At 41.6% G+C, this 25,170-nt stretch overlaps 1 protein-coding gene and 1 long non-coding RNA gene across 5 annotated transcripts in view; one reads left to right on the top strand and one right to left on the bottom strand.

Annotated features, from left to right (window-relative positions):
- The window catches only part of NMD3 (NMD3 ribosome export adaptor), a 288,544-nt gene that overhangs the window by 83,757 nt on the left and 179,617 nt on the right, over positions 1 to 25,170 (bottom strand). Inside the window, exon 19 of one of the 4 annotated variants that reach the window (XR_014076995.1) lies at positions 18,468 to 18,537. The exons of the other annotated variants lie outside the window; for them this stretch is intronic. The gene's annotated coding sequence lies outside the window, so the exon portion shown is untranslated. Of the gene's footprint in view, positions 1 to 18,467; positions 18,538 to 25,170 lie in introns of those variants that run through there. 4 annotated transcript variants of the gene reach the window in all.
- On the top strand, positions 4,590 to 8,689 carry LOC145538547 (uncharacterized). The gene is made up of 3 exons (XR_014077006.1): positions 4,590 to 4,693; positions 4,832 to 4,975; positions 8,526 to 8,689. It is a non-coding gene; the product is annotated as an uncharacterized LOC145538547 (long non-coding RNA).

Genomic DNA, 25,170 nt, shown 5'->3' with positions numbered 1-25,170 from the left:
TAGATCTTCCTTATTAAAGTCTCAAACAGATGCCAGGTGAAAAAAAATTGCATAGTGACTGTTATTGGTACTCTTTCTACAAGTCATTCCTAAGTAAGATAAATTTTATTCAATTAAACTGATTTAAAAATATGCTTCTTATTACTTTTAGTAGGTTCTCTTCAGTATTTACAAAACAGTGTCACTGTTTTCCATGGATGGCTTAGATTGACAATCAAAAAGAGTAAGTTTCTGCTTTGGTATCTCCAGAGTTTTAAAAGGGAGGGAAAAGAGTTATACAGCTATGATGAGATGTTTTGAAAAATAAAGCTATGAAGAAATTCTGGGGAAAACAGGCATAAATAGGAGTGATAATTTTTTGAGAATATCAGATCTGCTTATGCTCCTTAAGCTTTCCTGAAACTATTAACCAGGATGTAAAATGTCACTGAGAAAAAAACAGTTTTTTAGGAACTAGAACTTCTTCAGTCCTATTTTTCATTTTTTTAATTTCAAAATCTACTTTCTGGAACAAAGAGACAGTAGGCATGCATATTTCATTACAAACTCCTGCAACTCTTGGTTGATTCATGTATTAATACACCACGAACAAATTTCTGCATATGCTTATTCACTTAAAGAATCCATCTGCAATGCAGGAGATCCAGGTTTGATTCCTGGGTCAGGAACATCCCCTAGAGAAGGGACAGGCTACCCCCTTCAGTATTCTCAGGGTTCCCTTGTGGCTCAGCTGGTAAAGAATCTGCCTGCAATGCGGGAGACCTGTGTTTGGTCTCTGCGTTGGGAAGATCCCTTGGAGAAGGGAAAGGCTACCCACTCCAGTATTCTGGCCTGGAGAATTCCATGGACTATATAGTGTATGGGATCGCAAAGAGTCGGACATGACTGAATGTGACTCTCACTTCACATTCATTCCAACACACAAGCATGGACACACATACACACCAGATTACAAGCTAGGGCAGGGATAGTATCTTAATCTCTTTGAATATCCCATAATTCCTATTCCAGTTCTTGTAGGCAGTAAGTGATTAAAAAAATGTATATCAAGTTGAACTGAAGTTTGCTTCAGTGGTTTAAAATTTTAGCTCATATTTTCTATAGAGAAATATGGAGCTAATAGATGGTGAACTTGACATAAGCAAACACTTAAAAAGAGAAAATTCCTAAACAGCTAAAAAATTTCCATAATTTTATGGTACACTGACATGGTATGCAGGCTAAATTTTATTTTTTCATCAGTCCTATTATTATGCTTTGGTTCAGCAGAAATTTTGCTGGTAAGTCAATATGGCAAATTTCCAGGGGTTTAGATTGTTTATTCAAAACCTGAAGCTGCGTTGACAAAAGGTATATCAAAGAGACCAATTGCACTGGTGTCTGATTAAATTAGTACTGGATAAGCTTTATTGCCTTCCTTTTTTAATATCTTACCACTGAAGGCTCAGTGCAGGAAGGTTAAGGTTAATTGTGTTATATCACGTTTCAGAAAGTACGGCTGTCCTTCCAGATTCTACCCACTTTTCCCTCTAGGATAATTTTCTTTAATTAAAAAGATAAGTGTCTGCCTTTTTTCTTTCTTTTTTTTTTTTGGCATCAAGAGTGGCTCAAAATTAAAGACCTAGAAAAAGCAATGCACACACGTGGGATAAAGAGAAAAGAATATAGCTTTGATGAAGCAGAGTAACTAGAGAGGAAGGAAGGAAGGATGGAAAGGGAGTAAAGAAGTGAAAGATACTTAAATGAAAATGAAAAACAAAAATAGCTGGAGAAGTGAGTTTTTGTGGATTTACAGATAGTACCTAGGAGAGCTGGGATTCTGCCTCTTCTTAATTTGGTTACCCTGAGACACTTATCACCCTGCCTTGCCCGCTATAGTTCTCAGAGAGTGTTGGTCTTACTTCTCAAAACTGACTGCCTATGAACCACCTGAGGATAGGATATTATGAAAGTGCAGATCCTAATCCAGTGAGTCTGTAGAGGATCTTGAGAATCTGCATTTCTCACAAACTTCCAAGTGATGCTGATGTCCTCTGGGGACCACACTCTGAGTAGTAAGGTGTTAGCTGACACAGTTCAGAATGAATGGGTTTCTCCATTTTGGCAATCTCGACATTTTAGGCTGGATGATTCTTTGTTGTGGGGAGATGTTCTGTGCACTGTAGGGTATTTAGCAGCATCCTGTCCTCTGCCTACTAGATGCCAGCAGCAAATCCCCCCATTGTGACTATCAAAAATATCTTCAGACACTGCTAAATGTCCCTTGGAAGGCAGAACCACCCTAACTGAGACCACTGAAATATATTAAGACACGTGGGGCTATAATGGAAAAAGTCTGCCGGATAAAATGTATGTATCTTTATAAAAGCAGCTCTATGTCTTCCAGTTCTGTGCTAGCCCTAACCCTTACCCAACCTTGGCCTTCCTTTAGAAGCAGTTGTGGGAGCCTTTATGCCAACACCTCAGATGAAAATATTACAACTCGGCCAACTGCAGCCTGGCCTCCCTCCAGGGAAACCTGCCATCTGAGAGTTACCCACTCTGCTACAGAGCTGGAAAGATCTGAGAATATTCTTAATATCTAGGAGGAATAAAATTCTTTGTACCTTTTCTTAAGGTTTAGGTGAATGTTAAACTAGTAGAAATTTTTACTATTTTCAGCAATGTTCAATATATCACCTACACAGTGTTATCTCAGAGATTCATTCCTTCCTTATAATTAGGGAAGCAAATAGCAAATATTTTTTACAATATTTCAGAAAAATAAGGGAAGTTAGAGTGGCCTTTAGGGTGAATTTGAGTTTCTTCTTCATGTCAAAAAGGGTAGTAAAATACTCTTTTTTATCATTTTGATATTGTCATTTTCTCTTTCTTCTCCATTTGACAACCAAATTACTCAAATTTTGTTTTCCTTTACCTTCTTCATTTATTCTGTGATTCAATTATATTGAATAAATTCAAGTGAATATTTGTTGGGCTCTACTAAATTACAAACTGAACGGAAGACAGATAAATAAGATAGGGTCTCTAACCTCAAAGACATTAACTATCGATTTAGTTAAGGTAAAACTAACACAAATAAAACAACCAGAGAAAAATGCAAACAGTTCTGAGAAATGGGACATTTCCTGCCTTATCAGTCAGCAAGCTGCACCAGTCAAAGCAGCTACCATGGATGTGAGCTGGTGAGTCCTGAGGAACTCAGAAAGGAAAGAATACCTGACATCTAGCAGCCATCAGACTGTAGCCACTCCCTATGGTGAGCCCTGAGGAAAGGAAGCTCAGGATCTGAAAACAGTATACTGGCCCCAGATAGCTGAGGGGCATATCAAAGGAACGATTTAAGAAAGCCCAGACTCTTGTATTTTCCCATATATAGCAAAGCATCTCCCCTCTCCCCCATCTCCTTGGAGCAGTTCTCTCAGGGCTACTTGAGATGCTCTCTCCCAGGCTTGGAGTCCTAAAAGTGAAGTGAAAGTCGCTCAGTCATGTCTGACTCTTTGTGACCCAATGGACTGTGTAGTCCATGGAATTCTCCAGGCCAGAATACTGGAGTGGGTAGCCGTTCCCTTCTGCAGGGAATGTTCCCAACTCAGGAATTAAACCCAGGTCTCCCACATTGCAGCAGATTCTTTACCAGCTGAGCCACCAGGGAAGCCTTGGAGTCCTCAAAATTCCCACCAAATAAATCATAACTCTCAACTTTTAGGTTGTGGGTATTTTTTACATAGACAGTTCTAAAACTCCTGACTCTTGAACACTGTCCCTCATGTAAAAGGCTCCCAACCAATCCTTGTGGAGTGAGTGGACCAACCATGAGTGTTCTGGTTTCCGAATGCCACCAAGGCTGACAGATGGAGGCCCACCAGGGTGATACTGGTCAGAGAAGGCTTCCTGGTGAGCCCTACACTGAAACCTCTGCTTTGCCTCAGCAGAGCCTGGTTTCCAGCACACAACCCTGTGTCCCTGGAACGACCCCAACACCCCCTCCCCCAGCCCATCAAAATGCGTGCCTGAGAAAGCACAATGCTGCCAGCAAATATACAGCTTCCCTGCCGACCCCGACCCTGAGGATGGGCCTTGATCTCCCTTTCTTAGAGCATTTCCTTAAAAAGGGCTCACAATTGCTAATCCTTCCTCTGTTCCTGGGAAATGTACTGCTTCTCCTACAACCCGGGAGTGTCTTTCTAGAGGACCTGGGAGCCATTCCTTTGAAGTGTTAACATCTGAGGATGGGCCCCCAGTCTCCACAGGCGGGAGGCAGAACCCTAATTCCGTCACTGCCAGCCAGTGCCCAGAGCTGTCTAGGCACATTTCCACAGTTTCACTGGATCCCCCGCCCTCCCTCCTCCCTATTTTCCTCTTTTAAATGCCTTGTCACCCCTACACAAGCCAGAAAGGAGCTCAGCTCTTTCCCCTACTGTCAGTAGCTATAGAATCAGATCCATTTTCACAGCTTCCACTCCTGTCCAGCTTTGTTTATCCTTGACAGGATGAAGGTGAGTCCTGGGGACAACAGGCAGAATTTCCCTGTCATGGGTTCCTTTGGTGAGCCTTCTACATTCCATTTCTAGATGTTGTTAGTGCCTGGCATTCCACGTTCTCTGAAACCCCAGTCATTCCCTACCACCAGCTCCCCTGTACCTGATGACTTTCTCCATCAGTGTCTCATCTGAGGAGTGTGGCCCTGGGGGTATGTGGTTGCACACGCCTGGAGGGAGCTCATATCTGAAGTCACCCCACTGTATCTAACTCCCTTCAGTGCTCAGAAACAGTGGCCCACACCACGAGCCCCTACTAGCAAATTAACTGAAATCTCTGCTCCTCCCAGGTTTGGTGGAGAGGGAACGACTTCCCAGGTCGGAGATGAAAACACTGACCTTGGTGCCTCCTCCTTCCCATCTATCCTGCACCCCTAAGATCAGAGATAAAGAACCCAAGAGGGCCTGGACCTCCTTCAGTACAACCTTCCCAGGTAATAATTGAGGAGTTGAAGTCCCAGGGCTTACAGCTACTACAACTACCACAACAACTTTTACTCTTGCACACATAATCTGCACAAGGAATTGTTTCAAATGCATCACAAATGGCACCATTCTCCCCATTTTACAAAGGAAAATGCTGAGGCTCAAAGAAATTAAGAGTCTTACCAGAGGCTATGCAACCAACAAGAGGCAGAGCTGGAACTTAAACTCACTTTTTTAAAAAAACTTAACCAAATTTCCAAACATTTCACAAATATGAAACTTAAGCCATCTTATGCCCCAAGTAAAATATTAAGACTACCACTCCATTTTGTCAGATACATTTTAAAAATGTGTACAAAATTATTAGGCCTGTGGATGTGGGTGATAGGGACCATGACATATAGTTAAAAGTTTTCACAAAGATTTACGTCAACTTACCCATAATCACATTTTCCTTAAATTTGGCAAAATTTCAGCAATAATACATTTGAAAGATGAAAACTATAAGGTAATATGTTACCTTAAGAAAAGCTAACGCTTGTAAATTGTGTTTTATTTGCCTCGGTTCAATAAAAGACTAATTCAGTAAAGAACTTTGCATATATCAAAAGTTCCATAAGGGGGCAACATGGTGCCATCACATATTTCACCTTAAAAAAAAAAAAACTATTTTACATTTTAAAAAACCCTCTTTAACTGCAAAAATTTCCAGAACCACAACCACAGCATACTCCAAAAATAATATTCTAAGAATTGATTTTAAGAATTACTGCCAGGAATTCCAAGTTTTATGGAACCTTCCCAATGGCAATCAGAGCTATGTATCAGAAGCATAAAGGAATATTAAGAACTGAAGCTATACCTTGGGCAAGTAATATCTCTTTGGGTCTACATGTTCTTATTTATAAAATGGGGCTAATCCCACCTGCACTGCTTACTAGAGAGTGAAGTGAATGAAAGTCACTCAGTCGTGTCTGACTCTTTGCGACCCCATGGACTATATAGTTCATCCAGGCCAGAATACTGGAGTGGGTAGCCTTCCCTTCTCCAGGGGATCTTCCCAACCCAAGGATCAAACCCAGGTCTCCCGCATTGCAGGCGGATTCTTTACCAGCTGAGCCACAAGGGAACCCCAAGAATACTGAAGTGGGTAGCCTATCCCTTCTCTAGGGGATCTTCCTGACCCAGGAATCGAACTGGGGTCTCCTGCATTGCAAGCAGATTCTTTATCAACCGAGCTATCAGGGAAGCCACTGATAGCTTACTAGAAAGAGCTGGTACAAATTCCCAATGTAACACTCTGTTGCATATGTAAGATTTGATTTAAAATAGGTTAATTCAAATAGATGGTGGCATCACCTGCTTGCTTCCAAGATTCTCAAGACGACCTAAACCCAGAAGCATGAAGCAGGAGATAACCTCCTACAATTTCTTGATATAAAGGAAACCAAGGTCCTTCCTCAAATGCAGCTTGCCCCGACAGGGATTAGGGGCCACCTGGAGACATGGCTCAGAACCAGTGGCACCTAGGTGAACAAGCTCTATCAGGGCTTGGGGGTTTTCCACTGGGCCACAAGAAACAGGTAGCCAATAACTCTAGATTGTAGATGTGTCACAGATTAAATTTATGCATTTAAAACTGCTCTTGAGATTATCATACTAAATGAAATCAGAAATAGAAAGACACATTATATCACTTATAGGTGGAATCTAAAATACGACACAAATGAACTTATTATCTACAAAACAGAAAGAAACAGACTCAAAGATATAGAGAATGGACATGAGATTGCCAGTGGGAGGGTGGAGCAACATGTGGTTGCCCAGTGGGGGAAGGATAGATTGGGAGTTTGGAGAAGGAAATGTCAACCCACTCCAGTATTCTTGCCTGGAAAATCTCATAGACAGAGGAGCCTAGCAGGCTACAGTCTGTGGGGTTGCAAAGTCAGACACGACTGAGCAACTTCAATTTCACTTTCTTTCTTTGAGATTAACAGAGGCAAACTAGTACATATATAATGAATAAACAACAAGGTCCTACTGTATAGCATAGAGAACTATATTTAATATCTTGTGATAAGCTATATGGAAAAGAATATTAAAAATGTGTATATCAATATATGTAAAACTGAATCACTTAGCTGTAAAACAGAAACTAATACATTATAAATCAACTGAACATCAATAAAAAAATTTTTTAAACAAAAAATAAAAATGGCTTTTGATTAACTTTTTTGAAGGTAAGTTTACAGACTTTCATGAAATGATGTGCCAAGTAGGTTGACTTGATTTACTTTCCTGCTTTTCACCTTGAAGGTAGAAACTTCAGGTGTTGAAGGCCAGGGCAATACTGATTGATGTTAATGATTCAACCATGAATACCTTGCTTTGCACATCATATTTAAGAAAACTAACTTTGAATACTGCCTTACCATTTGTGATTTTATGTAAGCATATTGCTTTGAAAGTTACAGTGTCACTCAGTCGTATCCGACCCTTTGTGACTCCATGGACTGTAGCCCGCCAGGCTCCTGTGTCCATGGAATTCTCTAGGCAAGAATACTAGAGTGGGTAGCCATTCCCTTCTCCAGGGGATCTTCCTGACCCAGGGGTTGAACCCAGGTCTCCTGCACTGCAGGCAGAGTCTTTACCATCTGAGCCATCAGGGAATGTTGCTTTACAGTTTAGGATTTTATGTATGTGTTTATCTCTAGAACTAATTCTGAAAGCATTTTGAAATTCCATTATTCAAAGTGCTTTGCTTATGTGAGGGCAGTTTTTTTTACCCATCTCAAAAATCAAATGAGTCCAGCATCTTGGAGATTCCCATCAAATCCCTTGGTAACCAGATGTAAGTCATCAGTAGGAGTGAGAAGAATTAACAGGGTGAGACTAGCTTATTTAGCCTAAACCATAATATGAATTTTCAAAGGGGGTCCCTGGGAGATAAAAATCTGTTTAGCATTTTCCACAGATGTTATATATTTTAGAAACAGGGATGGAAAACATCTAATTCCAAAAAATTCATCAATTGGTGAAGAAAAAGGGCTTCCCAGATGGCTCTAGTGGTAAAGAATCCCACCTGCCAATGCAGGAGACATAAGAGATATGGGTTACACCACTGGGTTGGGAAGATCTCCTGGAGGAGGGAATGGCAACCCACTCCAGTATTCTTGCCTGGAGAATCCCCATGAACAAAGGAGCCTGGCGGGCTACAGTTCGTAGGGTTGCAAAGAGTTGGACACGACTGAAGCAACTTAGCCTGCATGCAAGCATGCACAGGGAAGAAAAAATATATAACCTTTAGTCAGAGTTATAATAGGCCCAACCCTTGAGGGAAAAAAAAAAAAAAAAACCAGAGCATGGATTCATCAATCTACTGAGTCATTATTTGCACATTCAAAACTTGCAGTTATCAAATGTACATATTTGCTTTGAAAAGAATTTTTGGAGCTGGAAAATATTCTATTCCTGGTGACAAGTTTGCCATCTCCTGGCTTTTGTTCTACCATAAGTAAACATTTATCAAGAGAAATTTTAATTCTTACAACTTTACAGGTTCTTGCTATTGTGCTTAAAAAAAAAAAATCCATGGCAAGAAACAAAAGAATTCTGCGCCTCTGAGTCCCACTCTCCTCCATAAAGCTTCACTTTGGATTTGATTCTGAGTGCTGACCCTCCGGCAAGGCGCAAAAGAAAGTTCTCGAGGAGCAGCGAGAGAAGGCAAAGCAGAAAAAGGAAAGTAGGATACAGCAAAGGGAAAATGTTCTATTTGTATTCAAAGAAAATTCTGTGACTATGGTGTTGTGATTGAAAAGAGCTATCCTTTGGGCAGGAGATATAAAGGCACAGGGTATAATAAATATAAGTGCTATTTTGGGAAGAGTTCAGAGAATATTTGAAATCAGAGTTGTCCTAGACCCAGGTTTTGTCTTCGGAGTTAACAAATTCTTTCACTAGGCTCTGTGGTGCGTGGCTTCAGCAAGTCTTAGCACCATCTACAGCCTTCTTCACTTAGGCTACACACACACACACACACACACACACACACACACATGTTAAAACAATGGCCAGATTTCTCCAAACACTGGGGTATCTTAATGCATACTGAAATTTTTGGACTGGTTTTTATATTTAAATGAGGTTTTTGACCCTGAAATCCCTGCTGACCCAGTCATGCCCCTATAAGGCATCCTGGTCCCCTGAATGGGAAAGCTTGTTATCATCCCTGGTTCATGTCTTCAAGCTGTCAACCTGGGGACCTCTGTGCTGGCTTACACTGGGATTTTTCACCCAGCTGATTCCCCTCCATGACATTATTTGGAAGATTTCTGAGTGTGTTTCATCATCTGCCATTCTGCAATCCTGAGTCCTGGGTGTTCATTGGAAGGAATGATGTTGAAGCTGAAACTCTAATACTTTGGCCACCTCATGCAAAGAGTTGACTCATTGGAAAAGACCCTAATGCTAGGAAGGATTGGGGGCAGGAGGAGAAGGGGACGACAGAGGATGAGATGGTTGGATGGCATCACCGACTCGATGGACATGGGTTTGGGTAAACTCCAGGAGTTGGTGATGGACAGGGAGGCCTGGCGTGCTGTGATTCATTGGGTCGCAAAGAGTCAGACACGACTGAGCGACTGAACTGAACTGAACTGAACTGAGAACAGAGAACACCAGGATTGCCCAAAGGGATTCAACACTTGTAGGAAATTGAAACATGAAATATGCTGTCAGCATCAGCTCTCCCAATCTTGCCCATCACTTTGAGTCTCTTGCTCCATTTTTCATGTGCCCTAACCCTGCACCTCAGCATCAGGGACAGCCCTCCACATCCAAGTCCCACCTCCTGACTCATGTCAGGGGACCCACGGAGAAGCTGGAGTTAGCATCTTTGGTGGGCATCTCCACCATGGTATTTGCTGTGTTGGGGAATAAATTCAAAGATACACAAGACACATCCCCCATCCTTAAGCTGATAACCATCAAGTGTCAAAGGTAACCTCTCAGGTTAACAAAATGTTCTCATACCACGTCCTCAGGCATGAGGAAGTGTTGTAAAACAACTAGATTGTCAAGGATGTAGATAGGTTTTATGTCTTTTGTGATGTAGGTTTTAGGCCCTGTAGATAAGCCCCAAAAGCAGGTTAGGTGAGAGTGGGAAGATTTTCAATACCAAGGAAAGAAGTTCAACTGGACTTCCTGGATCATTGATAAAGGTTTTTAGGCGAGAGGTAGTACAAATGATATGTGAGTTGGTAATACTACCCTACAGACAGCCTTCCAGGATATTTGCAGGGGGGAGTGTCTGAAAGCAGAAAGGCCAGCTGAAAGGCTAGTGCAATACTCTATCAGGGAAAGCACCAGGGTCTGAGCCAGAGAAGGACAGAAAAATTAAGAAATAGGAAGGCTTTGCAAAGAAAGAAGCCACAGGGCAGGACACAGAATGGATAAATGCAGTATAGGTGAAATTTCAACCACTAGTTCCAGAGAGAGAAGTGAGTGATACAACAAGCAGAAATCCTCTTTGAGTTAATGTAAATCTGTCCCTATGCACCAAGAACCTGTGGTTCCCCGAATGGAAATCAGTGTGGCCTTAGAAGTGAATCCTACTTTCCCCAGTTGTTCATTTAACTTGCATTTATGTAGTACTTCCTATGTGCTAGGCACTGGGCTTCCCAGGTAGCTCAGTGGTAAAAAATTCACCTGCCAATGCAAGAGAAGCAGGAGCTGCAGGTTCGATCCCTGGGTTGGGAAGATGCCCTGAAGGAGGAAATGGCAACCCGTTCCAATATTCTTGCCTGGAGAATCCCATGGACAGAGGAACCTGGTGGGTTACAGTCTATGTGGTAGCAAAGAGTCAGACACGACTGGGCGGCTAAGCACGTGTGTGCGTGCATGTGCACACATACACACACACAGGAGCTGGGTATTAAGAAACCAAAAATAACGAAATAAGGTCCAGACTCCCTAGGTGTTCATCACCTAGTTCCATACCTTACAGGTAATTATTTTGGTTTTCTCATCCCTAAAATATATTAATTGAACTGCCACTCAATTTTCATTCATGATTTCCCCCATAACCAATTATTATGCAACTATCATTGTTTGAATGCATGTTCTCCTTGAGGTATCACTAGCCACTGCTAGTGAATAATAATGTGTGAATTATTGATTATGCTCCTCTTTCTGGCTGCATTGTCAAGGAGAACACACAGCTGAAAAAACACCATTTCAAATGGAATGTCAAACACCACAGAGTACCAAAGGCAATGGATCTTCTCAGCTTTTAGCAAAAAGTGTCCTTCCCCACGATTTGTCGGATGGAATTCTGTGTACCACTAGAAGGATGGCCCATATGCTACACTGTCCTCAGAATCAAAGGACACATGATTCTGGAGCATCTATTTTACTTGAATATCTGGGGTAACTTATTGATTTGAAATAGTTTATATTAAAACACTTACACCAAAACATTATGCAGTAGAACATAAATCTTGCACAAGATTTTCATTTTAATCAAGGGATTAAAAATAATTTAGTGCTGGCCTGTTCAGGAGCATGCGAAAGGATTGAGGGAGTAGAGAGAGTAAAGTAAATATACTGGCTCTTAATGCTCTCCAGGGAAACATTTCAGAACACTGAAGGACATGTCCAGGCCAGCCCAGTGGCTCGTATGCCTTAGGATGAAAAAACAATCCAGGACCACTCAGTGAGACCCAAAACTCAGACTCACTGGGTATCAGTACGTTTTTAAAATTCCTTTTCTTTTCCCCTATTTTTACTTTCAGTATAGCTCATATGTGCTTTATAATTCTGATCCTACTGGCTACGCATTATCAGTTCAGTTCAGTCGCTCAGTCATGTTCAACTCTTTGCGAACCTATGGACTGCAGCACGCCAGGCTTCCCTGTCCATCATCAATTTCCAGAGCTTTCTCAAACTCATGTCCATAGCATCAATGATGCCATCCAACCATCTCATCCTCTGTCACCCCCTTCTCCTGCCACCTTCAATCTTTCCCAGCAACGTGGTCTTTTCAAATGAGTCACTTTGCATCAGGTGGGCAAAGTATTAGAGTTTCAGCTTCAACATCAGTTCTTCCAATGAAAATTCAGGGCTGATTTCCTTTAGGATGGACTGGTTGGATCTCCTTGCAGTCCAAGGGACTCTCAAGAGTCTTCTCCAACACCACAGTTCAAAAGCATCAGTTCTTCAGCACTCAGCTTTCTTTATAGTCCAACTCTCACATCTATATATGACACTGGAAAAACCATAGCTTTGAATAGACGGAACTTTGTTGGCAAAGTAATATCTCTGCTTTTTAATATGCTGTCTAGGTTGGTCATAACTTTCCTTCCAAGGAGTAAGCATCTTTTAATTTCATGGCTGCAGCCACCATCTGCAGTGATTTTGGAGCCAAAAAAAAATAAAATCTGTCACTGTTTCCATTATTTCCCCATCTATTTGCCATGAAGTGATGGGACCGGATGCCATGATCTTTGTTTTCTGAATGTTGAACTTTAAGCCAACTTTTTCAGTCTCCTCTTTCACTTTCATCAAGAGGCTCTTTAGTTCCTCTTCACTTTCTGCCATAAGGGTGGTATCATGTGCATATCTGAGGTTATTGATATTTCTCCTGGCAATCTTGATTCCAGCTTATGCTTCATCCAGCCTGGCGTTTAACATGATGTACTTTGCATATAAGTTAAATAAGCAGGATGACAATATACAGCCTTGACATACTCCTTTCCCAATTTGGAACCAGGCCATTGTTCCATGTCCAGTTCTGACTGTTGCTTCTTGACCTGCATATAGATTTCTCAGGAGCAGGTAAGGTGGTCTGGTACGCCCATTTCTTGAAGAATTTTCCAGAGTTTGTTGTGATCCACACAGTTATGGACTCGATAACTATATCAAATTGAAGAGCAAGCTGTGAACAGAATGACTGCATTAGAGCTGACAGCAATATGCATGCATGCTAAGTTGTTTCAGTCGTGTCCCACTCTTTGCGACCCCATGGACTATAGCTTGCCAGGCTCCTCTGTCCATGTGATCCTCCAGGCAAGAATACTGGAACGGGTTTCCATTCTTTTCTCCAAGGGATCTTCCCGACCCAGGAATCGAACCCACATCTTTTACGTCTCCTGCATTGGCAGGAGGGTTCTTTACCACTACTCCCACCTGGGAAGCCCCAACAGTGGTATATATGAGGTTAAATACTTGTGAAGATGGACACCATTATCTGCATAACACAGGCCACCCCCCTCACCATCCATGAACAAGTGATGTGTCCCAACTAAAATGTCAGCAGCTCAAATTCAAGGTTTGTATATATTGTCTGCTTTTGGTTTCACCCCATCTCTCAAGGTCTTTAAAGAATTTAATAGCCCAAATTCTCTGCCCCTCTAAAATGTCTGTGTAAATCTTGAGACAAAGGAAGTCATCTCCATAGAAACCATGGATGAATCTAGATGGGAGAGTGATTTTGTATCTCTTCAACTGAAATGAGACAAGCTAGTTCAAACTATGATTTTTGATGCTAGAGATGATGGATTCAAACTATTAAACACAAAATTATTGAAATCTGTCCTCTGGCATTTAAGTAAAGTGGGAATATGATTTTCCCAGAGTTTAGCAGTTCTTGTGTCTGATTTCTGGGCCCTTTTGCAGCTGACTGAGGTTGGTTGTAACAGCAGGGTGACTTCCACAGGCAAAGCTATAGAATCTCACAGCTTAGAAAGACTCTTAATGGGGTCCAGAGCAGAGCAGGCCTGCATCCCCCATACAGAAGTGTTCACAGAGTATGGGCAGCTCTATGATAACTGGGAGGAGAGAGGGAAGGCAGCAACAGTCAACAGTGCCCTCACTGAACAGAAACAGCAGAGCACTGACGGAAGTAGGGGGCTCAGCAGACTGGTTCCCCCCCAGACAATGGTGCTCCCTCCCACCCCTCTATTTGGAGGCATAAATTTGGGACGTATTACACTTCCTGGAAATCCTGAGATGGAGAAACAAGGTGTGGGAAAAGGTGAACTGCTCCCTTGGCTCCCTGGGGAACTTAACCTGCCTAGTCCCCACTCAGGGCAGGTGGACCCAGCTGCAGCCAGGAGCCACAGTCCCAGAGCCTGACTCCATCCCGCCCTGCCCCAGCACATCCGACAGCCACTCAGGGGCTTTCAGGGCAAGCAGGACCCCAGGAACACGAGGCTCCTTCAGCTCCAGGAGGAGAGGAACTGTGGGTGGGAATGACTAGCTGACTTTAGTTGATAACTTTAAATATTTATCTATATAGTATATGGCTGCTTTCAAACTGCTGAATTTTATCAAGCATCAGTAATTAATTTCCAAGAAACATCATCAGGGAAACATATTAAACCAAACCCCAGTGATGGGATCAGCAAAAGCCAGAATGTGACCACTCTACAGGACAAATAACAAAGAGATTGCAAGGAGGAGGAAAGCAGAGCCTGGAGAAACAGAGGCTTCAGAAACCATTCAGTCAGTGATACTGCTGAATGGACACTTGCTGGGATGGAGTAAGCTGACTGTAACCTCATTCATGAGACAGTTGGAGTGATTTGAATACCGACTGGATATTTGGTGAATCTAAGAAGTTATTGCTAATTTTTTAACACGTGGTAATGGTATTGAAGCTCCAATATTTTGGCCATCTAATGCAAAGAGCTAACTCATTGGAAAAGACCCTGATGCTGGGAAAGATTGAGGGCAGGAGGAAAAGAGGCTGACAGAGGATGAGATTTGACGGCATCACCAATTCAATGGACATGAGTTTGAGCAAACTCCAGGAGATAGTGAAGGACAGGGAAGCCTGGAGTGCTGCAGTCCACAGGATCACAAAGAGTCGGACATGACTTAGTGACTGAACAACAACAACAATGGTCTTGAAGTCACATTTTAAAAACAGTCTTTTATCTTTAAGAAATACACAATGAAATACTAATTAATGATGTGATGTGATAGCTGGGATTTGCTTCAAAATTATCTATTGTCAGGGGAAAGAAAACATGATTAGATAGAGAAGAAACAAGTCTGGCCAGGAGTTGACCCCTGTTGAAGCCAGAACATAGTATATGAGGGTTCATGAGAGTATTCTTCCTAGTTTTCATAATTTTTTCTCCTCCCAGCCTCCCTGGCTTTCTCCCTTCCTTCCTTTTAACCATATCTATACACTAGTCTAGAAGAAAAATAGAAGTATTTTGGACTAAATGTTTTTCCATGTTAAATGGGGATATTACTTATACCAAAACATTTACTACATCAAGACAGTATATAAGGGAGCGCAATTCTGAATCCAGAATGAGCTTTCATTTAAATCTCACCTTACCAGCTGGGTGACCTTGAGCAAATCATTAAACCTTGCAGAACCACACTGACAATTTTCTCACTTGTCAACCATAATAAAACCACTCTGTTTGCTTTGTTGTAAAAGTCTGCAAGAATGTTTGAAAAGTGCCAGGAATAGAAAAGGTTCTCAGCACACCGAAGTTACAACAATTGATCATAGACACCAGTATTCCCATTATTTCTGCAAAGAGGTAAATTTTTTAAGCAAAGACAGAAGACATCATTTTTGATTTGGAAACTTTCACATTTTACCATTTAATTAGAAATTTTCTTGGGTTTACTTTTAATGCAAATTTCTTCCTTTAATCTGGGATAACATCCCAAGAAAACAGCAAGCAGTTTAAAGTTCAATATTAAATGTAGGTCTGATAATGAAAACGTCTTAGGTTATTAAATTTTACCTGATTCTCACACCAGCTTCTGGTGAAATAGTTTCTATGTGTGTGTATATCTGTAAGCATATCCTTGTATCAGGATTTTTAAAATCCACCAGCTCTTGTGAGTTTAATAATGTGAAAGAAAGGAGTAAAGGAGGAATGCTACCATCAGTACCACATATCTTGCCATCCCTCCTGGAATATGAGAGATGCTCCATTGGAGCTCTGTTTGCTTTGTTTCCTTCATCTCTTTGCCTACTAGTCACTTCCCCCTCTCTCCTGCACCTTCAGTTTTTCCTTCACTACTAACTCATTCCCTTAAGCATAAAATACGCCTTAATAGTCACCTATTTAAAAAAAAAAAATCTCTCCCTTGACCTTATGTCCCCCTTCAGCTTTTGCCCCATCCCTCAGCTCTTTACCACAACACTCTAAAAGATGGACAAATCCTCACTTTCCATTCTCTCTCCAACCACTCTAACCATCTTTCTTTCCCACCATGCCCATGAAACAACTCCTATCAAGGACCTTCAGCAAACACAGCAGTCAGTTCTTTGTCCTCATCCAACTGCATTTTGACACAGCCTTCCACACTCATCTTCACAAATCACTTTCTTGTCTTGGCATCCATGGTCCCTCACTCCAAGTTCTCCAAATCCAACTTTTACTTCTGTGCCCACCTGCTAATTATAGAAGCCCAGGATTAAGCTTCAGTTCTTTTATCTTCCACCCCACTCTACCCCACCATAGATGTCATCGAGGCCCATGATTTTAGATGTTATCTATTCACTGAAGACAACCATATTTTTATCTTCAGCCCTGACGTTTCTAACTAAGCTCTGGGCCCATAAATACTATTATTTAACCAACATTCACATTTGGGTGTCTAATTGACATTTCAAAGCTAACATTTCCAAACGGGATTCCAAATTTTCCCTTAATAATCTCCACCTCTTTATGTTCATGGTGGGAAAAGAGATTCAGTTCAGTTCAGTTCAGTCCAGTCGCTCAGTCGTGTCCGACTCTTTGTGACCCCATGAATCGCAGCATGCCAGGCCTCCCTGTCCATCACCAGCTCCCAGAGTTTACCCAAACCCACGTCCATTGAGTCAGTGATGCCATCCAACCATCTCATCCTCTGTCGCCCCCTTCTCCTCCTGCCCCCAATCCTTCCCAGCATTAGGGTCTTTTCCAATGAGTCAACTCTTCACAAGAGGTGGCCAAAGTATTGGAGTTTCAGCTTCAACATCAGTCCTTCCAATGAACACCCAGGATTGATCTCCTTTAGGATGGACTTGTTGGATCTTCTTACAGTCCAAGGGACTCTCAAGAGTCTTCTCCAACACCACAGTTCAAAAGCATCAATTCTTCAGTGCTCAGCTTTCTTTATAGTCCAACCCTCACAATCATACATGACTACTGGAAAAACCATAGCCTTGACTAGACGGACCTTTGTTGGCAAAGTAATGTCTCTGCTTTTAAATATGCTATCTAGGTTAGTCATAGCCTTCCTTCCAAGGAGTAAATGTCTTTTAATTTCATGGCTGCAGTCACCATCAGCAGTGATTTTGGAGCCCAAAAAATAAAGTCTGCCACTGTTTCCGCTGTTTCCCCATCTATTTGCCATGAAGTGATGGGACCAGATGCCACGATCTTAGTTTTCTGAATGTTGAGCTTTAAGCCAACTTTTTCACTCTCCTCTTTCATTTTCATCAAGAGGCTCTTTAGTTCTTCTTCGCTTTCTGCCATAAAGGTAGTATCATCTGCATATCTGAGGTTATTGATATTTCTCCTGGCAATCTTGATTTCAGCTTGTGTTTCTTCCAGCCCAGCGTTTCTCATGATGTACTCTGCATATAAGTTAAATAAGCAGGGTGATAATATACAGAAGCAAGGTGGCTGCGACGGTCCCTGCAGAAGTGTGGCCGAGAGGAGCTAGGCCGGGCCTGAGGCCAGGGGTGGCGGCTGAGAGAAGTTACCCCAGGCCCAAGGAGCAGTGGCTGTGTGGGCACAGGAGGGCCGAGAGGAGTTACTCCACATTCAAGGTCAGGAGGGGCCGCCGTGAGTAGATACCCCTTGTCCAAGGTAAGGAGCAACGGCTGCACTTTGCTGGAGCAGCCGTGAAGAAATACCCCACATCCAAGGTAAGAGAAACCCAAGTAAGACGGTAGGTGTTGCAAGAGGGCATCAGAGGGCAGACACACTGAAACTAAAATTACAGAAAACTAGCTAATCTGATCACACAGACCACAGCCTTGTCTATCTCAATGAAACTAAGCCATGCCGTGTGGGGCCACCCAAGATGGATGGGTCATGGTGGAGAGGTCTGACAGAATGTGGTCTGCTGGAGAAGGGCATGGCAAACCACTTCAGTATTCTTGCCTTGAGAACCCCATGAACAGTATGAAAAAGTTCTTCTAAGATTCCTCCCAATTTTTGCTATGACCAGAATTTAATGTATCCTACTGTTAAGTCATCATATATCAAATTTTCTCATAGTTTGTAATGTTTTCCTGGACAGCACACTTACCTCAAACTACATAGTACACAGATAAATTTTTTACTGAAATCTTTGCATCCACATAAAGCATTGGAAAATTGAACCCCATCAAATTTCACATCAGTCCTGAGGTGTTTAAGGGTCATAGGTGAAGAGATGGAGACCAAGAGACAATGCTGAATCCATAACACAGCAGGAATAGGGGTGATGGAGCCTGATAGTAAAATACTTCCCCTTTTTGTTTTTTCCTCAAGATTTCTTTATCTGTGCATCCTAATCAGCTTCCTGAACAAGGAGCATCATCCTGAAGATGTCTGCATTCTTCCTAAGAAGGGATAAGAAAAAGGTGTCTTCATGGCATGTAATTAGCTGTATTCATTTTCCCAGCTCTCTTAAAGCCAACAAATTCCTCTGTGTCCTTCCTTTGCATTATTTTCATGAGGACTTTATTGACAAGCAAAATTTCTTGCTTCTATTCAGAGTCTATAAGTTATGAATTAGCATCTTCAGAGATAAAGGGGAGGATAAGTGCTTCCATACATGGAAATTCCACAGCAAAGTCAACAGCACATTATTAATGCTCCCTGAAGACCACCCTTAATACAGCACAGAAAAAGCCAGTTCTGTGTCAAGAACTTCTCACTGGAACCTGGGAGGGAAGCATTAAACTATTAATACCTCTTTCCAGATGGAGAAACAGACTCAAATGAAGAAGATCTAAGACAGAGTTGCCTGGACTCCCTCAGCCAGTGTATGGCCAAGCAGGGACTTAAACGAGGCTTCTCCTACTCTGTGCCCATGGTTTTTCCCTTTTGCACTCTGGAAGATAAAGCTTCTCTCTTAGAGCATCTTCAGAACATCTGAACAAATCTGAAGATCTGTACCCTAACCCAGTTCCATCCAGATCCCCTGTTCTGCTTCAACCCTTGAGCCAGCCTCAGACACTCACTGGCTCAAATGTCCCTGGTGGTACAGCAGATAAGAATTCACTTGCCAATGTAGGGAACATGGGTTCAATCCCCGGTCCAGGAATATTCCACACACCACAGAGCAACTAAGCCCATGTATGAGCCACAACTACTGAGTCCAAATTCTAGAGCCCTCGAGCCATAACTACTGAGCCCATGTGCTGCAACTACTGAAGCCTGCATGCCTAGAGCCTATGCTTCATTACAGGAGAAGCCACCACAATGAGAAACCCATGCACAGCAATGAAGAGTAGCCCCAGCTCACCACAAACAGAGAAAACCCACATGCAGCAACAAAGACCTAGTGCAACAAAAATTCCACAGTTGCTTACCAAAATATTAGTCTTTTATAAGTCACTAATTAGGGCTTCTCCAATGGCTAAGTGGGTAAAGAATCTACTTGCAATGCAGGAAACACAGGAGACACTGATTCCATCCCTGTGTGGGGAAGATCTGCTAGAGAAGGAAATGGCAACCCACTCCAGTATTCTTGCCTGGAAAATCCTATGCAAAGAGGAGTCTAGTGGGCTACAGTCCATAGGGTTGCAAAGAGTCAGATACAATTGAGTGACTAAGCACGACATCACTAGTCGATTGAATAACCTCATATGAGTGACTAGCCATAGCTCCCAAAAATGCATTTAACTGAGGTTACTTTCTTTTATTATTCAAAGTTTATGATTATATCTGAACATAGGGATATTTCAGAAAAGCAAATAGCATAAAAATAAAGCAACACTAAGTTTAGAAATAATGAGTCATATTCTAATAACAAACTGGCATATGGGCCATTCCACAGCATATACACATTTCCTCTAAATCAGACTCCCTAGATTTCCATAGGGAAGGGAAGCTGCTATTTAAAACTTAGCTCAAGAAAAGCAAGCAGTAATAAAAAGAATAATACCATTTGTATTGAATGTATCAGTTCAGTTCAGTTCAGTCACTCAGTCGTGTCCGACTCTTTGCGACTCCATGAACCGCAGCACGCCAGTCCTCCCTGTCCATCACCAATTCCCTGAGTCCACCCAAACCCATGTCCATCAAGTCAGTGATGCCATCCAACCATCTCATCCTTTGTCATCCCCTTCTCCTCCTGCCCTCAATCTTTCCCAGCATCAGGGTCTTTTCCAATGAGTCAGCTCTTCGCACCAGGTGGCCAAAGTATTGGAGTTTCAGCTTCAGCATCAGTCCTTCCAATGAACATTCAGGGCTGATTTCCTTTAGGATGGACTGGTTGGATCTCCTTGCGGTCCAAGGGACTCTCAAGAGTCTTCTCCAACACCACAGTTCAAAAGCATCGATTCTTCAGTGCTCAGCTTTCTTTATAGTCCAACTCTCACATCCATACATGACCACTGGAAAAACCATAGTCTTGACTAGATGGACCTTTGTTGACAAAGTAATGTCTCTGCTTTTTAATATGCTATCTAGGTTGGTCATGACTTTCCTTCCAAGGAGTAAGTGTCTTTTAATGTCATGGCTGCAGTCACCATCTGCAGTGATTTTGGAGCCCAGAAAAATAAAGTCAGCCACTGTATCCACTGTTTCCCCATCTATCTGCCATGAAGTGATGGGACTGGATGCCATGATCTTAGTTTTCTGAATGTTGAGTTTTAAGCCAACATTTTCAGTCTCCTCTTTCACTTTCATCAAGAGGCTCTTTAGTTCTTCTTCACTTTCTGCCATAAGGGTGGTGTCATCTGCATATCTGAAGTTGTTGATATTTCTCCCAGCAATCTTGATTCCAGCTTGTGCTTCCTCCAGCCCAGCGTTTCTCATGATGTACTCTGCATATAAGTTAAATAAGCAGGGTGATAATATACAGCCTTGACATACTCCTTTTCCTATTTGGAACCAGTCTGTTGTTCCATGTCCACTTCTAACTGTTGCTTCCTGACCTGCATACAGGTTTCTCAAGAGGCAAGTCAGGTGGTCTGGTACTCTCATCTCTTGAAGAATTTCCCACAGTTTGTTGTGATCCACACAGTCAAAGACTTTGGCATAGTCAATAAACAGAAATAGATGTTTTTCTGGAACTCGCTGGCTTTTCGATGATCCAGCAGATGTTGTAAATTTGATCTCTGGTTCCTCTGCCTTTTCTAAATCCAACTTGAACATCTGGAAGTTCATGGTTCTTGTATTGTTGGAGCCTGGCTTGGAGAATTTTGAGCATTACTTTGCTAGCGTGTGAGATGAATGCAATTGTGCAGTAGTTTGAACATTCTTTGGCATTGACTTTCTTTGGAATTGGTATGAAAACTGACCTCTTCCAGTCCTGTGGCCATTGCTGAGTTTTCCAAATTTACTGACATATTGAGTGCAGCACTTTCACAGCATCATCTTTGAGGATATGAAATAGCTCAACTGGAATTTCATCACCTCCTCTATTTTTGTTCATAGTGATGCTTCCTAAGGCCCACTTGACTTCACATTCCAGGATGTCTGGCTCTAGGTGAGTGATCACACCATCATAATTATCTGGGTCATGAAGATCTTTTTTGTACAGTTCTGTGTATTCTTGCTACCTCTTCTTAATATTGTCTGCTTCTCTTAGGTCCATACCATTTCTGTCCTTTATTGAACCGACCTTTGCACGAAATATTCCCTTGGTATCTCTAATTTGCTTGAAGAGATCTCTAGTGTTTCCCATTCTATTATTTTCCTCTATTTCTTTGCACTGATCACTGAAGAAGGCTTTCCTATCTCTCCTTGCTATTCTTTGGAACTCTGTATTCAAATAGGTATATCTTTCCTTTTCTCCTTTGCTTTTCGCTTCTCTTCTTTTCACAGCTATTTGTAAGGCCTCCTCAGACAGCCACTTTGCTTTTATGCATTTATTTTTCGTGGGGATGGTCTTGCTTCCTGTCTCCTGTACAATGTTATTAACCTCTGTCCACAGTTCATCAGTCAATCTGTCTATCAGATCTAGTCCCTTAAATCTATTTCTCACTTCCACTGTATAATTGTTAGGGATTTGATTTAGGTCATACCTGAATGGTCTAGTGGTTTTCCCTAATTTCTTCAATTTAAGTCTGAATTTGGCAATAAGGAGTTCATGATCTGAGCCACAGTCAGCTCCCAGTCTTGTTTTTGCTGACTATATAGAGTTTCTCCATCTATGGCTGCAAAGAGTATAATCAATCTGATTTCGATGTTGACCACCTGGTGATGTCCATGTGTAGAGTCTTCTCTTGTGTTGTTGGAAGAGGGTGTTTGCTATGACCAGTGCCTTCTCTTGGCAGAACTCTACTAGCCTTCGCCCTGCTTCATTCTGTACTGCAAGGCCAAATTTGCTTGTTATGCCAGGTGTTTCTTGACTTCCTACTTTTGCATTCCAGTCCTCTATAATGAAAAGGACATCTTTTTTAGGTGTTAATTCTAGAAGGTCTTGTAGGTCTTCACAGAACCATTCAACTTCACCTTCTTCAGCATTACTGGTCGGGGCATAGACTTGGATTACCGTGATATCAAATGGTTTGCCTTGGAAATGAACAGAGATCTTTGTGTCGTTTTTGAGACTGCATCCAAGTACTGCATTTTGGACTCTTTTGTTGACTTTGATGGTTACTCCATGTCTTCTAAGGGATTCTTGCCCACAGTAGTAGATATAATGGTCATCTGAGTTAAATTCACCTATTCTAGTCCATTTTAGTTCACTGATTGCTAAAATGAATGCTTAAAACTTAGTAAAAGGTAGACATTATTACCAGCCCAATTTACAAATGAAGAAAGTGACCAAGAGGAAGACAGGGACTTTCCTAAGGTCACACATGGAGCAAGCAACAGAACCAGCATTTGTGCCCAAGTAGCCTAGAAGGCCTATGATCAATTCATCCATTGCACTGTCTTTTCTCAATGGGTGGCTTACCTTCAAGAAACCCAAAGTGCCAGACATTATACAATAGGACTCAAAACCTTATTTCAGAAAAGAGCGAAACATTCCTAACTTCTCTAGGAAAGGTCAACAACCAGAATCTAGTTCAAGATTGTGAAATAACATCCATCTTCAACTATTTCTGTCTAACTCATAGTAGCAGTTGGGGCTGTCAGTGTATCTGTAGTAAATTCAAAGACGACAGAACTTTACAAATCCTGAAAAAGCCACGATGTCAGGGCATAACTTCATCATGATTGACCATCTCCTACAAATTTTCATTCATCTAGTCCAATGATCCATCCCAGAGTCTTCAAAGCACAAGTCAGATTCTCAAAGAAATAGCTTAGTATGCAGCAATAGGAGTAGAAGGCAGGGAAAAGAGACTGTGAGCTTCAGAGAAAAAAAAAAAAAACTAGCATTGCCAATACTCGCCTTCAGCTTCTTCTTTCTACAGAAGTACTGATCTAAGGCTCATATTCCTATTACAGGGTTCTCAAATTTTAGCATAGATATGAACCAGTGGGACCAGGGGGAAGTTCGAACAAGTCCCCAGGTGAGTCTAATGCTCTTGGTCTAAAGACCACACTTTGAAAGACACTGCCCTATAATATTAATCCCCTCCCAAGCCGCTGCTTAAATAGCTCCAACCACAAAGGACACTGAAGTGAAATTAACACTGCCCACTCAACAAAGCAGGAGGTCATAATTTTACTTACTAACCATGAGGAAATGCTACCAAATGTTAAAGTGGAAAAATACCTTATAATAATAAATTCTTAATATATCTATTTCTGAAATACAAACAACAAAAGTTGCTATATTTCACTAAAAAATAAAAGGTCACATTTTAAAACTAATTACCAGAAATCCCAAGTCAAAATTGTCCATATGCAATGTTTATGCCTTGTCAGAAGAAAACCCTTGAAGACCCAGAGGCTAATGCACAGGTTCTGAGTAAATGTTGACAGCCAGAGTCTCAGTTGAGCTCATTTAGCTTAACAAGTCTTTAGGCCCAGTTCACAGTGAGAAGCAGAGATCAATAAAATTCTATAATGCTTTTCCATTAGTCTCCAGACTTTCTTTGCTCAAAATGATAAAGGATGAGCAACGGTCAATAGTGTAATAGACATAACCCAGAACTGCCTGCTCATTAGAGCTTACTATAGTGACACAGAATTAAGTGGCACTTTCTGTGTTTTTCTGGGGTTATTTTGGAGAGATCCCTCTTCTCAGGTTTACCACCAATTCACCAAATCCTAGGCTGAAAAAGGTCTCAGAAATATTTTGGTTTAACTTCTCTTCAGCTTATATTATAAGAATCTTCCCTACAATACTCTTAGGAGATTTAAGTATGACAGTTGCCAAAAAGGTGAAGACAGAGATCTTCAAGAATTCTCTCATTCTGGGCAACTTTACCTGGCTCCCTGACCTATTCTTCAATGATAGGATTGTTGTTTAAAATAAATCCTTCAACACAGAGAGTGAGAGAAAAATATCATGACCCCGTATTGAGAGAAAAATATAATTAGGTTGTTTTTCAAAGAAAACTTCAAATAAACAAGGAAAAAATTAAAAATAAATAAATAAATCCTTCAAAACTATTGTATGTAAAACAGGCTTGATTAATTAATTTACCATCACAGAAATGATACTCCATGAAGGGAGGAAATCAGCCTGTGTTTGTCACTAACTGAATGCCAGAGTGGGCACAGCTGGATACAGATGCTCAATGAACATTCAGTTCAGTTTAGTCGCTCAGTCGTGTCTAGCTCTTTGCCACTCCATGGACTGCAGAAAGCCAGGCTTCCCTGTCCATCACCAATTCCTGGAGCTTGCTCAGATTCATGTCCATCGAGTCGGTGATGCCATCCAACCATCTTATCCTCTGTCATCCCTTTTTCCTTCTGCCTTCAATCTTTCCCAACATCAAGGTCTTTCCCAATGAGTCAGTTCTTCACATCAGGTGACCAAAGTAACAATGAACATTAGTTGGATAAATAATGAGTGAATGAGACCATCATAGGTATTCATAGCTCTAATAACATTTTATAACTTTCCAGAATAACTCAAATGACTTGTTCTATTGCTAAGGATCCCACAAGCCTCAGAT

Source organism: Giraffa tippelskirchi, chromosome 2 (genome assembly GCF_054371585.1).
Source record: "Giraffa tippelskirchi isolate mGirTip1 chromosome 2, T2T-mGirTip1v1.2.pri, whole genome shotgun sequence".
Taxonomy (NCBI): Eukaryota; Metazoa; Chordata; class Mammalia; order Artiodactyla; family Giraffidae; genus Giraffa; species Giraffa tippelskirchi.
The sequence above is the reverse complement of the archived record's forward strand: the minus strand, read 5'-3'. Positions and strand labels throughout refer to the sequence as shown.